Source organism: Watersipora subatra, chromosome 11 (assembly GCF_963576615.1).
Source record: "Watersipora subatra chromosome 11, tzWatSuba1.1, whole genome shotgun sequence".
In the NCBI taxonomy this organism is placed as follows: Eukaryota; Metazoa; Bryozoa; class Gymnolaemata; order Cheilostomatida; family Watersiporidae; genus Watersipora; species Watersipora subatra.
Window position 1 is genome coordinate 30348182 of NC_088718.1, and position 13245 is coordinate 30361426.

The following is a 13245-nucleotide window of genomic DNA, read 5'->3' on the forward strand; positions in this document are numbered from 1 at the left end:
TAAACAGACCACCTCTATTTTTACACTGATTAGTATCGCTTCATCCCTGGTGCGTAAATCTGGACAGGAGGCTATAAAGCTGGTGCAGTCATTGCAGTTGAGTTTTAAGTTCCATACCACATAGCCTGCTAAATAAATATCATATGCTAATATTATTATAAAAAGTTATATACTATAAAAGTTATAACTATTAACTATATGTTACGTATGTCTAGGTGTTTTTCTTCTGATGGAAAGGTGTGGAAACAGAGTTAACTGTCTTTTGCTGGAGTATTAGAACAACCAAATACACAGCAAAAATTTTTACTCATCTTGTCCTGCAAAATAATCAGTACATAATTGCATTGTTATGCAACTATTATAAAGTAAAAATCTTTTCGTTAGGTTTAGCTACACTTCTAAATATAGCACAGCCATCACCATACTCATTTACTAGCCTATGTCCACCTGCCATAGTGATGAAAAACTTCATGAAATGGGCAACACTTCGTCTACTCCGGGGTTGAGACCTCTTTGTGCGAAGCAACTTTTCAAATATTAGTGCCAGCAATGAACACTAAGAAAAAATTTTGGAAAAAACTATTATTCGTATGCATATCTCAAAAAAATCCGCAAGATTACTTGCTCTTCATATCTAGGTACCTCTCACAACCACACTTGAAAACAATTGGAGTAAAATTTACCTTCGAATCATTTCCAGTGGTGGTAGTTGCTCCACTCTCAATGGCTTCCTACTTAAAACTATGGCCTGGACTTAACAAAGTGAACAAAGCAACAAAGTGAACATAAACCTATTTTCTGATGCTGTTTGCATAACACCTAAGACCCCACATTTATATCACTGATATATCACTGATATATCACTGATTGCAGACTGCAATCAGTGTACCATTTACCAGGGTGTATGCCTTTGAAATCAGTTTGTACACCTAGCTATCTGACATGTTAGCCCATAGCATAGGGCAACATTGATAATTTTGCAATGTCTTTTGAATAGATCAATATACATTTTTACTGGCACTTTACATATGAAATATTCAACTTTATGTTTACAAATTTTCAGGGCAGGAAATGCATAGTGTATAAGCTTTGCATCTAAAATTTTAAACCAATATCTTGTGTACTTTAGTAGTTATGTCAAATTACATGTAGCAACAAAGCTGTCTCTGCCATTCTTTCAATGTAAACAATGATGACTCGCTTGCCTGACCAGCTGCGAGTGAACAAAGCGTTGACGTTACATTGTGAAGAATGTGGCTATTTATGTAGGACACCATGGCTTCGCATTGCCTAGTCTAGTATAGTTAATAGGTCTATGTTTGTTACCCAGTTTTTTTTTGAGTTACACCCTCTACAACGCAATCTTTCGACCTAGCCTCTATACCGTGTAAAATGCACCGTTCTTATTATAATAAGGATTTTTTGATAGCTTTGGTAGCTACCTAATCATAAATAAATTCTTGCAGCTGTTTCTCTTTCATGGAACCACACACTGATTGTCAAGTGACTAACAAATGAGAAACAGATGGTTAGATTAATATACAATATACTGATATCTCTGATGGTTGCATGCACTATACTAAATAAATAAAAACTCTTTAATAGTTTGTCAGTAGCTTCAGTAGAAGTGAGAATGCAATGTAAAAGCTATTTCTATTTCTAACAACAAAAAAATAGACTATCATAAATATTTTTATCATGGCATTTCGAGTTGGTCAACTTTAGTATCACAGGCACAGACTTGTACATGAACAATAGTAAAACCTTGTCTGCTTTTATAATTTTACTGTGTAGACTTAAAAATACTAAATTACCAAACAACAGTTGTAGCAAAAATTGGAGGTTGGCGATAGTTTATTACTTGTCTTACAGGCTATCACTAGAGAAAAAGATAGCCTTTTAACATCTGAGTACCAAAAATCTTTATAAGAATATTTGCATTCAAGCTACATAGTTTTAATTTGTTTGTAGTAGCATTTTATAGCAGAACTGGATTACATTTGTTGTGATTAGTTAAATGGTTAGCAAATTAAATATATACCAACAAACTACTAAGCAAAGGTTGTTCAAAATGACCACAGTAAAGTTATATGCAGTCTAAATGGAAAGAGAAAGTGTCTTACGGATGATAGATATGTCTGTATACCAACAGTATACACAGTTGCATCGCATTGTATTGCATTGCACTTCAATTGCAATTACCATTTAGTTGCATTGTAGTGCATTGCAATTTCATTGCAATTGCATACACAATAACATTGCAGTGCAATTGTAAAGCAATTGCAATTACATCGCAATTGCATTGCATTTGCATTACATTGCACTGCATCGCAACTGTATAGCAATTGCACTACCATTCCAATTCAGCTGTACTGTATTGTATTGCAATTGAAAATCAATTAAATTGCAATTTCTTTGCAATTGTATTGCTCTGCATCACAATTGTATAGCAATTGCGCTGTGATTTCAATTCCAGTTTAGTTGCATTGTATTGAATTACAAATATATTGCATTGATGGTCAACTGTCACAATACAATGCAATTTCATTGTATTGTGACAGTAATTGCTATACAATTGCTATCACAATTAATTCCCTAAACTGTAAAAGTTTATATACAAAACAATAACATAGAATACTTCATCTGGCTGCATAATTAAGGGTAATGGCTGGCTATGTACCTGCTTATTACTGTACTGTAGAGTTGCCCCGATTTTGGTATCCGGATCGGAATCGGTGTCAATATGGGTGTTGAGTATTTGAATCGGTATCGGCTGATCTTTTCTTTAAAAATTAGAAACTTCAGATACTTTTTTCATACCAACTATTTTGCAGAAAACAGTATTTTAGCCTGCTACACTAATAAAAATCACAAGCTGCAAGTTCCTAACTTTTACCTAATGAATTCCAGGCCTGCCACACAATTTATTTCATGTCTATAGCCTGATCAACATCAACCAACATCTACACAGCTTAAGAACATTTTTGCTTTAGTCAGCACGTAATCACAAAGTGCAGTATTTCTGCAATTACAGTGATAGGATTTGTTGCAGCTAATCACGAACAAGATAACAAAGATGGAAAACAAGAATGCAGTGTAATATTTCTATCCACTAACATCACGTAAGTAATTTAAACAGTCAATGCATAAAAATTATCTATCACTCTCTTGACCCTGATGATACAATGTATCATTTGTATGGTACAAATCACGGTAACCCCGGTGGCTTATCGGTATTTAGCCTGTCCTCCATTATCGGTGGCAAATGAGTCCCTCTTCAGTACAACTAGCTACATTGATAGGGATAGCAGAAAGAGACTTCTTACTGAGAGAGCTAAATCACTAACGGTAATTAAAAGAAACATTGATTGCTCTAAACTTGTACAGGCACAGCAGTTCGATCAGCAACAGAAGAGAGACTTTGTTATTACAGAGAGAGCTGTACCACTAACAGCAATTCCCTTTATTAATTACAAATTACTAGAAACATTTACTGTTTTGCTACTACATGCACAGTATGTCAGTATGTGAACATATATTTTTTTCCATAAATACAAACAAATAATTACATAAATATGTATATTTTTTTTGCATTACATTTATATTTGCGTAATAAAATGAACAATTATCTATGCAACACAAAAGATCTGAATCGGTATCTGAATTGGATTATTTTTCAATAAGAATTGGTATATCGGATCGGTATCTGAATTGGCTGGTGAACTTAGAATCAGGGGCATCTCTACTGTACTGGCAGCTAGCATATCAGATTATCACCCTCTCCTGCGAGTAACAGGGTGTTTGAAGCTAATAGCCTTAGTAAAGCAGCAGTTACTGAAAATGTTTGCCTATGAACATATCATGAAAACTGGCAGTTGGATTTGGGCTCATAGCTATCACAATAGTTTTGTGATTACAAAATTGATAGCCCTAGAATTTTAAGTGCACAAAACAATTGCACAAACCATGGAACACCATACCCTATGTGCTGTAACAATAAAGCCTAGTTATGTAACAATTTATTTCTGTATAGTTCAGTATTTAGTAATACAAACTCTAATTTACAGAAAGCCTGATACCAATTATATCGCATTATATTGACAGTATTACCATAAAACATTGGTGATCGCCTGTGATAACAGTGTTGGCTATCGCAAACCGGCCTATTATATGTTTATATTGACGAATAGTCTACAACACAGAGTTATCGTTGCACAATGTCATCACTAAAATACTTGCCCCGCAGAACTCACCATGAAAGAAAATATAGATTATGCAACAGCCAACGACCATCGCTGAAGTGGTGCACATTGCACCAACTGTCATTGATTATGGAATTTCTAAAAAGTTTAACCCCTGAACTGTTTTCAAAGATATTTGCATTGCCTAGGTGACGCCATCGTTACCATGTTTACGTGAATTACGGATAAGCACCAAGATGGCAACTCTGATGCGATAAAACTCTGATACACAACTCCACAACTGCATAAAGCCGCTATACAGTGTGAAACAGAACTGTGGTAGGATGTGTATCAAGCTTACTAGGAAGTGATCAAGTCTAAATGAACTCTCAAATCTTCCAATATTCAGACCAGTGTTCTTCCTTCTCTGCTCAGTAGAGAAAGTAGTCTCCTCGCCCCATCTCCAGGTTTTAAAGATGTTTTAACATTCTCAAGCATATCCTAGTAAGCTATGAGTAAAATATCTCTCATGCGTTTGTTTAGTCTGGTTGTATCCATGTAATATGAGTGATCCGCTTTTTGCCATTTTCAGCAATAGGCAACTGACAAAGTAATTACTGTCAATGACCAGTGACCGAATCCAATGAAACGCTTTTAGCTGACAATCATTTATTATGAAAAAATTGTTCGGTTTCCACTGCCTGAAAGCATGAAAGGCTTTATAAAGAACTCATGCCATGGTTTTAATGATGCATCACTATGCATGCGCTTATCTACTTTCAATAAACCAAACTGGGCTAGATTATCAGATACACAAGTCAACTATGTACAATTCAAGGACTTGGGTGATTTTTCTAATACTACAAAGGTGTGCCATAAAGACTTAAATGTCTTACTTGTTATTAGAATTGTGTACCCATGAACACCTCATTAGAAACTATGTATCTCAACTCGTTTAAAACTGTGCACTCTCAACCCATTAGCAATTGTGTATCCTCAACTCATAAAAAGTGTACCCTCAACCCATTAGCATTTGTGTACTCTCAAGCCATTAGAAATTGTGTACCCTTAACCCATAAGGAATCATGTAATATTCGACCTGTTGGAAATTGGGTGCCTTTAACTTGTTACAATTGTGTATCCTCAGCCTGTTAGAAGTCATTTACCCTTAACCCGCTAGCAATTGTGTGAGCCTCAACCTGTTAGAAACTGTGTATCATCGACTTGTTAAAAAATTGTATACCTTCCTTCGTATACTTCAACTCGTTAAAAATCGGTACGTTCACTCATCCCATTAGAAACCGTGTACCGTCAACCCATTAAAATATCAATGATATTCCTAATCTAACGCATTATGGAAGTTCGATGATTGCTTAGTTTTAATAAGAAGACAGGTAAAATCCTTTGTCCTTCAACAAAAAGAGCAGAAATCATGAGAACTTTTATGACAAAATAGGCAGTTTCACAAAATACCTTCTATTGTTTCTGAGGTCGAACGAACTAGTTTTAGGAGCATATACAGTACCTCTGATTTTAAGAACATATACAGTACCTCTGAGTTTAAGAGCATATACAGTACCTCTGATTTTATTAACATATACAGTACCTCTGACTTTAAGAGCATATACAGTACCTCTGATTTTAAGAACATGTACACCACCACTGATTTTATGAACATATACAGTACCTCTGATTTTATGAACATTTACAGTACCTCTGATTTTAAGAGCATATACAGTACCTCTGATTTTAAGAGCATATACAGTATGCAGTACCTCTGATTTTAAGAGCATAAACAGTGCCTCTGATTTTAAGAACATATATAGTACCTCTGATTTTAAGAACGTATACAGTACCTCGGATTTTAAGAACATATACAGTGCCTCTGATTTTAAGAACATATACACTACCTCTGAATTTAAGAACATATACAGTACCTCTGATTTTACGAGCATATACAGTACCTCTGATTTTAAGGGCGTATACAGTATACAGTACCTCTGATTTTAAGAACATATATAGTACCTCTGATTTTAAGAACATATACAGTACCTCTGATTTGAAGAACATATACAGTACCTTTGATTTTAAGAACATATACACTACCACCGATTTTATGAACATATACTGTACCTCAGATTTTAAGAACATATACAGTACATCTGACTTTAAGAACATATACTGTTCTTTTGATACTAAAATTTTAGTAAAGTTAACAAAAGGTTCAGCCCTTTTTAATTTAATTATATTTGCTATGACCAACTAGAGATTTGATGATTTCACCCGATCTCAAAAGGGCTGAAACATGTTTTTTGTAATTAAAGTCGAAATGATTCTTGTTGATTCCACCTTGTAATCATTAGCAGCCTTATTTGCTGCAACTGGACTATGAAGTAAATAGGAGCTTACTCAAAATCTTATTAGGTTTTATCAAAGAGTATTCGTATTTTGTAGTAGTTGCCTTTGCAATATTTGAGATGAACTGATCGCTTGAATGTTTTGAAATAATAAATGACAAAACTTGATCACGGTTAAAACGCGCTGATCATGTAAAGTTGCAATTACGATGTATATAACTGCAACGAAACTGACAGGATAGAGATTCCTAGCACTGCAACTAGAATGCTATAGCCATTATCAACTATAGCAACGATAGCAATGATAGCAACTAGTAACATCATTGTGGCACAATTTTTTTTCTTTGAGCGTTTTGTAGCGATTGAGTTTTGTTGATTTTATTCATTAGACATTCTTGCAGTAAGATCCCCTCAAACAACCACAAAAATTGCAAATGATAGAAAAATGTAGATACACTCCGTTAAAATCTGCTAAAACTTTGTGTAATTTCATCTATTTACTCAAAGGCCTGTAATGTGTACCAGTATATAATTATTTACAAGTTGTTTGTGCAAATCTGGAAACAAAAGTTTCCCTCTTCATTACCTAGATTAATAAAACCTTACTTGACAAGGCTATATGTTGACAAGGTATCCACTTTTCCGGTCATCTTCAATGTCTCCATTGAACCAAAAGCACACGGTCATTTCTGTCAGATATGGCATGTTTTTTTGGTAAAGATATTTGTTAATTGTAAGCTCTTGTTTGTAAACTGAAAGTATTTGGCCTGCAATAAAATTACCCAATTTTGTTACTATGTTAGGAAAAGTACTAACTCATGCAGTGTTTTTGTGGTTTTGAGCTCTTTTGGTCAGAACAGGTAAGAAATCAGACAATAGATAAGCTATATATAATGCTATGTGCAAATAATTCTATGGGCTAATCTCACAGTAGGTAAGTTAAGGTAGACACGGACTAATTTAAAGTTTGACACATTGTACAGGTCAACGCTTCTCTTGAGTCATTTTAAAATCATAGCATGTTTGTAAAAATTTTATATTAACCACATTTTTACTGGTTCAAAACATGTCTTGTAAATTAATTTCAACTGACAGTTTATCATTGTTATCATCACTTGTATCTGCTCCCTCCATCACTTGTATCTGTTTTTGGCTAATCACATCCACAAAATTTATCAGATCCGCTCTAAATCTTTAACAAACTAGTTAGTCAAAGTGTTGACTATTATAGCCAATATCTACTGCCTAGATGTACCATGTACCAACCTAAAATATACCATTATATTTTGTAGGAAGGTAAGTAGAGAAGATCACAATTGGGTCTGCTTTCTGAATTCCCATGCCTAAATAATGCATAACAGGAAGGGGTGTATAATGTATAATACATCTGAAGCGTATTTAATCTGTGATGGTGATGTTGCGCATGTTAGCCATAAGTGGTCCAAGATGTGGATGTGGTGAATGTGAGGTGTATAGTGGTTTGTGATGGGGATGTGGTGAATGTGAGATTTATAGTGGTCCATGATGTGGATCTGGTGAATGTGAGGTGTATAGTGGTATGTGATGGGGATGTGATGAATGTGAAGTGTACATGTATAGTGGTACATGATGGGGATGTGGTGAATGTGAGGTGTATAGTGGTCTATGATGTGGATGTGGTGAATGTGAGGTGTATAGTGGTCTATGATGGGAATGTGGTCAATGTGAATTGTATAGTGGTCTGTGATGGGGATGTGGTGAATGTGAGGTGTATAGTGGTCCATGATGTGGATGTGGTGAATGTGAGGTGTATAGTGGTCCATGATGTGGATGTGGTGAATGTGAGGTGTATAGTGGTCTATGATGGGGATGTGGTGAATGTGAGGTGTATAGTGGTCTGTGATGGGGATGTGGTGAATGTGAGGTGTATAGCAGTCTATGATGGAGATGTGGTGAATGTGAGGTGTATAGTGGTCCATGATGTGGATGTGGTGAATGTGAGGTGTATAGCGGTCTATGATGGGAATGTGGTGAATGTGAATTGTATAGTGGTCTGTGATGGGGATGTGGTGAATGTGAGGTGTATAGTGGTCCATGATGGGGATGTAGTGAATGTGAGGTGTATAGTGGTCTGTGATGGGGATGTGGTGAATGTGAGGTGTATAGTGGTCCATGATGGGGGTGCGGTGATTGTGAGGTGTATTATAGTGGTCTGTGATGGAGCATGTGAGGTGTAAGCTTTTCATGAATGAAATGTGGCGCATGTGATACATAAGTAGTTCATTATGGGGATGTGAGGCATGTAAGCAGTAGATCCTCAGCGATGGGGATGAGGTATGTGTGAGACATTCGAGTGTTAATGACACATCAACTTCAAGCATAAAATACTTGCAGCAATTGTATGTTTGACTAGCCACGCTACAGCTGTATCCGGTGGTATCCTTGACATTGGTTGATACAATGCTCATTGATGCATCATAAGCTGTAGCTCAAAATCTTTACCAATAATGGTAAAGTACAAATTGATAAACATACAAATATTTTTAATACAGGAGCTCAGTATAAGCCACCAAGACTGATGGCTTACACTGAGTTCCAGTATTAAAACTACATGTATGCTGTATATATATACATATATATATACATATATATATACAAATATATATATTTATATATATACATATATATATACAATGTATATATATATATATATATATATATACAATGTATATATATATATACAATGTATATATATATATATATGTATATATATATATATATTTATATATATATATATATATATATGTATATATATATATATATATATATATATATATGTATATATATATATTGTATCCATAGCATATTATTATATATACTAGAAATTTTCTTGTCATACAGCCCACAGCCAAAGTGATAATGGTAAAAGAAAGGGTACTGCTGGTTGGAAAATGCCATATTAACAGTCAAATGGCACTGCAGTGCAATAGGAGAACTGCAATGTAGCTGCAATGGTAGCTGTGACGTACTGAGTGTTATTATGTACAACAAACAGCAATAATGAAAGGAAAATATTATATGTTTATATCTCATCCCTGCAATAGGAGAAATGCAATATTAGAAGTAAAATGGAAAGCTGCTGTGTAATATACACAGGCTGGGGGCTGTATATCATTGGGCATAGCAACCAATATCAAGACATTGTGATATTCATCTAGATTTCTGTATTTATATCTGAAAAAATTATGCTGATTTTAAAAATCTAAACAGATTTTAGCTAGTATTTAGATTTTAACATACTGCACACCATCGGTCACTATATACTTCGATCTTGCAAATTCAAATGATTATTCTTATAACTAAATCTTATAATAATCTTATAAAATCGAATTATTATTCTTACAATTAAATATTGTTATAATCTTATAAGAATCGTTAGAAAAATATCATCGTCATTTCATTTACTTTTACTGCTTTGGACTGCTAATATATATATATATATATATATATATATACATGTATATATATATATATATATATATATATACATGTATATATATATATGTATTTATTATATATGTATTATATATTAGCAGTGTACTATAATTCACTCTGAACACAGTACATCAAGTGTTTTTTTATTATCGTTTACAAAACTAATGTTTCTTATGATATTAAATAAGTTTCTATAATATGTATAATATTGATATTATATAATTCAAATACATGTATGTATTATATATATAATTACATAAGAGATTTACAAGTACCTTCTATATACATATTTCTCAAAGTTTGTGTGTGGATATGTGTGTAGTTCTAGCTATAGCTATTAAAATCTTGGAATAAAGAATCCGTATTGCAGAAAATTTAATTTTAGACCCTCTGATTTGCCAGCCAGATGCCTTACCAACCCAAGTACACAAGCTTAATGTATCCATTAGGTAATATATGTTGCTATATGGAAGCAAATATCCAACGGCTTTCCATTACTACTCAGGGTGAGGGCTTAACGTCACAGAGATGGTAGCCCTTATTAGTAAGCTTGCTGAAATTTTCCATTGGCAATGTGCCAGGCTAATAGCATGTTGCAGGCAACTCTCATTACCTCTTATTGCTTATAAGTTAATTTTTAATACTCAGGCAACGCCGGGTAGCACAGCAAGTGTATTCATGGAACTGCTAGAAAAAATGTACATTGGATTCGGGATAAAACAAACATACCTTTGTAACTCTGATCATCTTGTGATTGGTTGAAGGAATTTTGTTGCTGTTTTCCATTTGCCATGAACCACTCCGTTGCAGTGTAGGCTTCATTTATTTGGTCTATAAGCACCCTCTGATTGTTTATTTTTTATTCAGTTTTTTATCCACGGCATCCATTGACTCGGACATTTCTTTTTGCTGATTTTGCATTGCTACGGAATGCTTTGCTATGTAAATAACTCCAAACAAAGCAATGAAGAGACAGACAGCATGAAGCGTAAGAGAAACATATATCCAATAACTTCCAACAGGCCTTCGCGGCAGTTTTCTCCCCGTGCATGCTGACTTTGGTGTTGCAGGCAGTCGTGGAACATCGATTTCTTCAAGGGGATAATATCGATGTAGTCCTCATCTTCAGTTTTTTCTTCTGCGTACTTCTCCATGGCAGTCAAGTTTTTTACAAAACACGTGAAAAAGGAAAAGTGACCTGTCAGGATCAAGCTAGACACGGTTCTGAGTTAGCAGATAATTTTACCCTTGTCTCTAATTATGTTATGGCAATGTTACTTCATTGATGAGTATTCCATACAAAATGTCAGAACATTCATCGGTAATGTCAAAGATTAACTTCAAAGCACTAGCATACAAGCCACATTCATGTCAATGCGTGTGACATGCCCTAATAGGTTGTTCCGCATAGAGGAATATAACTATACATGATAACATTCAACCTTGCCACTTCATCAATAGCTCACTTTGAGAGTGACCTCATTCTCTATGGATTTAACTACCTAGTGATTTTTATACATGTCGGCATGTTAATACTTATAGTGGCCATTGAGAGTTACTATGGTATTATTGACAAACACACAGCAGCACTATATCAGGTTAGTTTCCATTAATTAAAAATAATACATAGATTTTAAAAAACTTTGTGATATTTGAATTTTGGCATAGTTAACAGCTGGCCCAGTATTTCATGTGGATAGTGCAGCTAATTGTGGGATATTTGCGTATAATTTTCTGCCTTATTTTAGTAATTCCATTAGAGCAAAACAGAAATTCAACTAATTTGCTGACATCCAAACAGCCGCAGTAGCAACATGACATTACTTGTATTGTTACACAGCTGTATGTAATAGTCCTAAACCTCTTAACAAAGCCTATTCATAAAGCTGGTAGGATTAAAAGACTATCTTAGATGAAGTTTTTTAAAAACTACGAACCACTGAAAAGGAATGGGTGAGTAACAATTTTTACGTAAAGTATCATTTCTGTTAAACAAGCAGATATCTAGTAACACACTATCAGACTTTATGGTTGTCATTGACTTCTGCTACAAATTGTGGGAAAGCTTGCGAAACGAGTTTACCTTGTTTCATCAAAATATTTCTCTAGATTAAAGTGGAGTTGTCTACCATTGTAACCACAAAAAGTGTAGACTGCCTTTGCTCCACCCCTTTTAAACCTAGTTATTTGTTCAATTACCTGCAGTATAGCAATGAATAGCTAAGTCACATCCAACCATATTATGTTATATAGCAAACATTTTATAGGTGAAAGAGATTAAAAGTGTAAATAAATTATGCTCACAGGCTTCCAATATTTTTAGTAAAAACATTTTTTGAAAACTTTTATTTAAGTAAGCATATGTTTATGGTTACATTATACTCTTTTTGATATGAAAAATAATTCAAACTTTTTTTAAATGTACAGTATAATAAGCTGCAAACGCATAAGCTTTACCTGTAGACTATAGCTTGTGCTCTAAAAATATGCTTGTCGCAGCTAAACAGTTTGTATTTGCAAATTTAATTTCAGCAATTCATATGCTTTGTGAGGTTTATGTCTGATGTATAATGCCATTACCTTCTAGATTACACCATGGATTATGCCATGCATTACCACAGAAAAGCATTATACAATATCTGTGTAAATCACTGACCAGTTAAAACCACAGCTGATAAATTACTAAGTCTCCATACAGTGATAGTGTAGAGGCAGCTGGGTGAGCCAGTGAAGAAGGAATACACTGGGCTGACAAGCAGATCATATTTCCATAGGGTGCTATAGTAGAGTGATGGTTGGGTGGCGCCTTATTTCATTGCTGTTTTAACAGGAAAGCAAAAGCAGGTCGCTAAGGCCATTTCCATAGCACAAAAATAGCAAATCGGGCGGGTGCTTTGCTTCAAAACAGCGACACTGAATCCCGACAGAATAAGAGCATCACAGCTGTTTCGCTATACTATCCCTGCCAGAAAACTTATACATATATATTTATATATATATTTATATATATATTGAAATGTATAATACTTAGAACTAAAATCAGAGTGCTCAACATAAGATGGAGCAGTATAAATTGGAAAATTAAATAGTTCACTTATCTTTTTTTCAGCTACTGACAGTTTCCTGCTAGTGCATTCTTCAGGCTGTAGACTTCAACATCAACAAGGAACTTCAACAAGGAAACTGGTTAAGTTGAAAATACCACTGGTAGAGAAAGGAAAAAGTTAGCAACA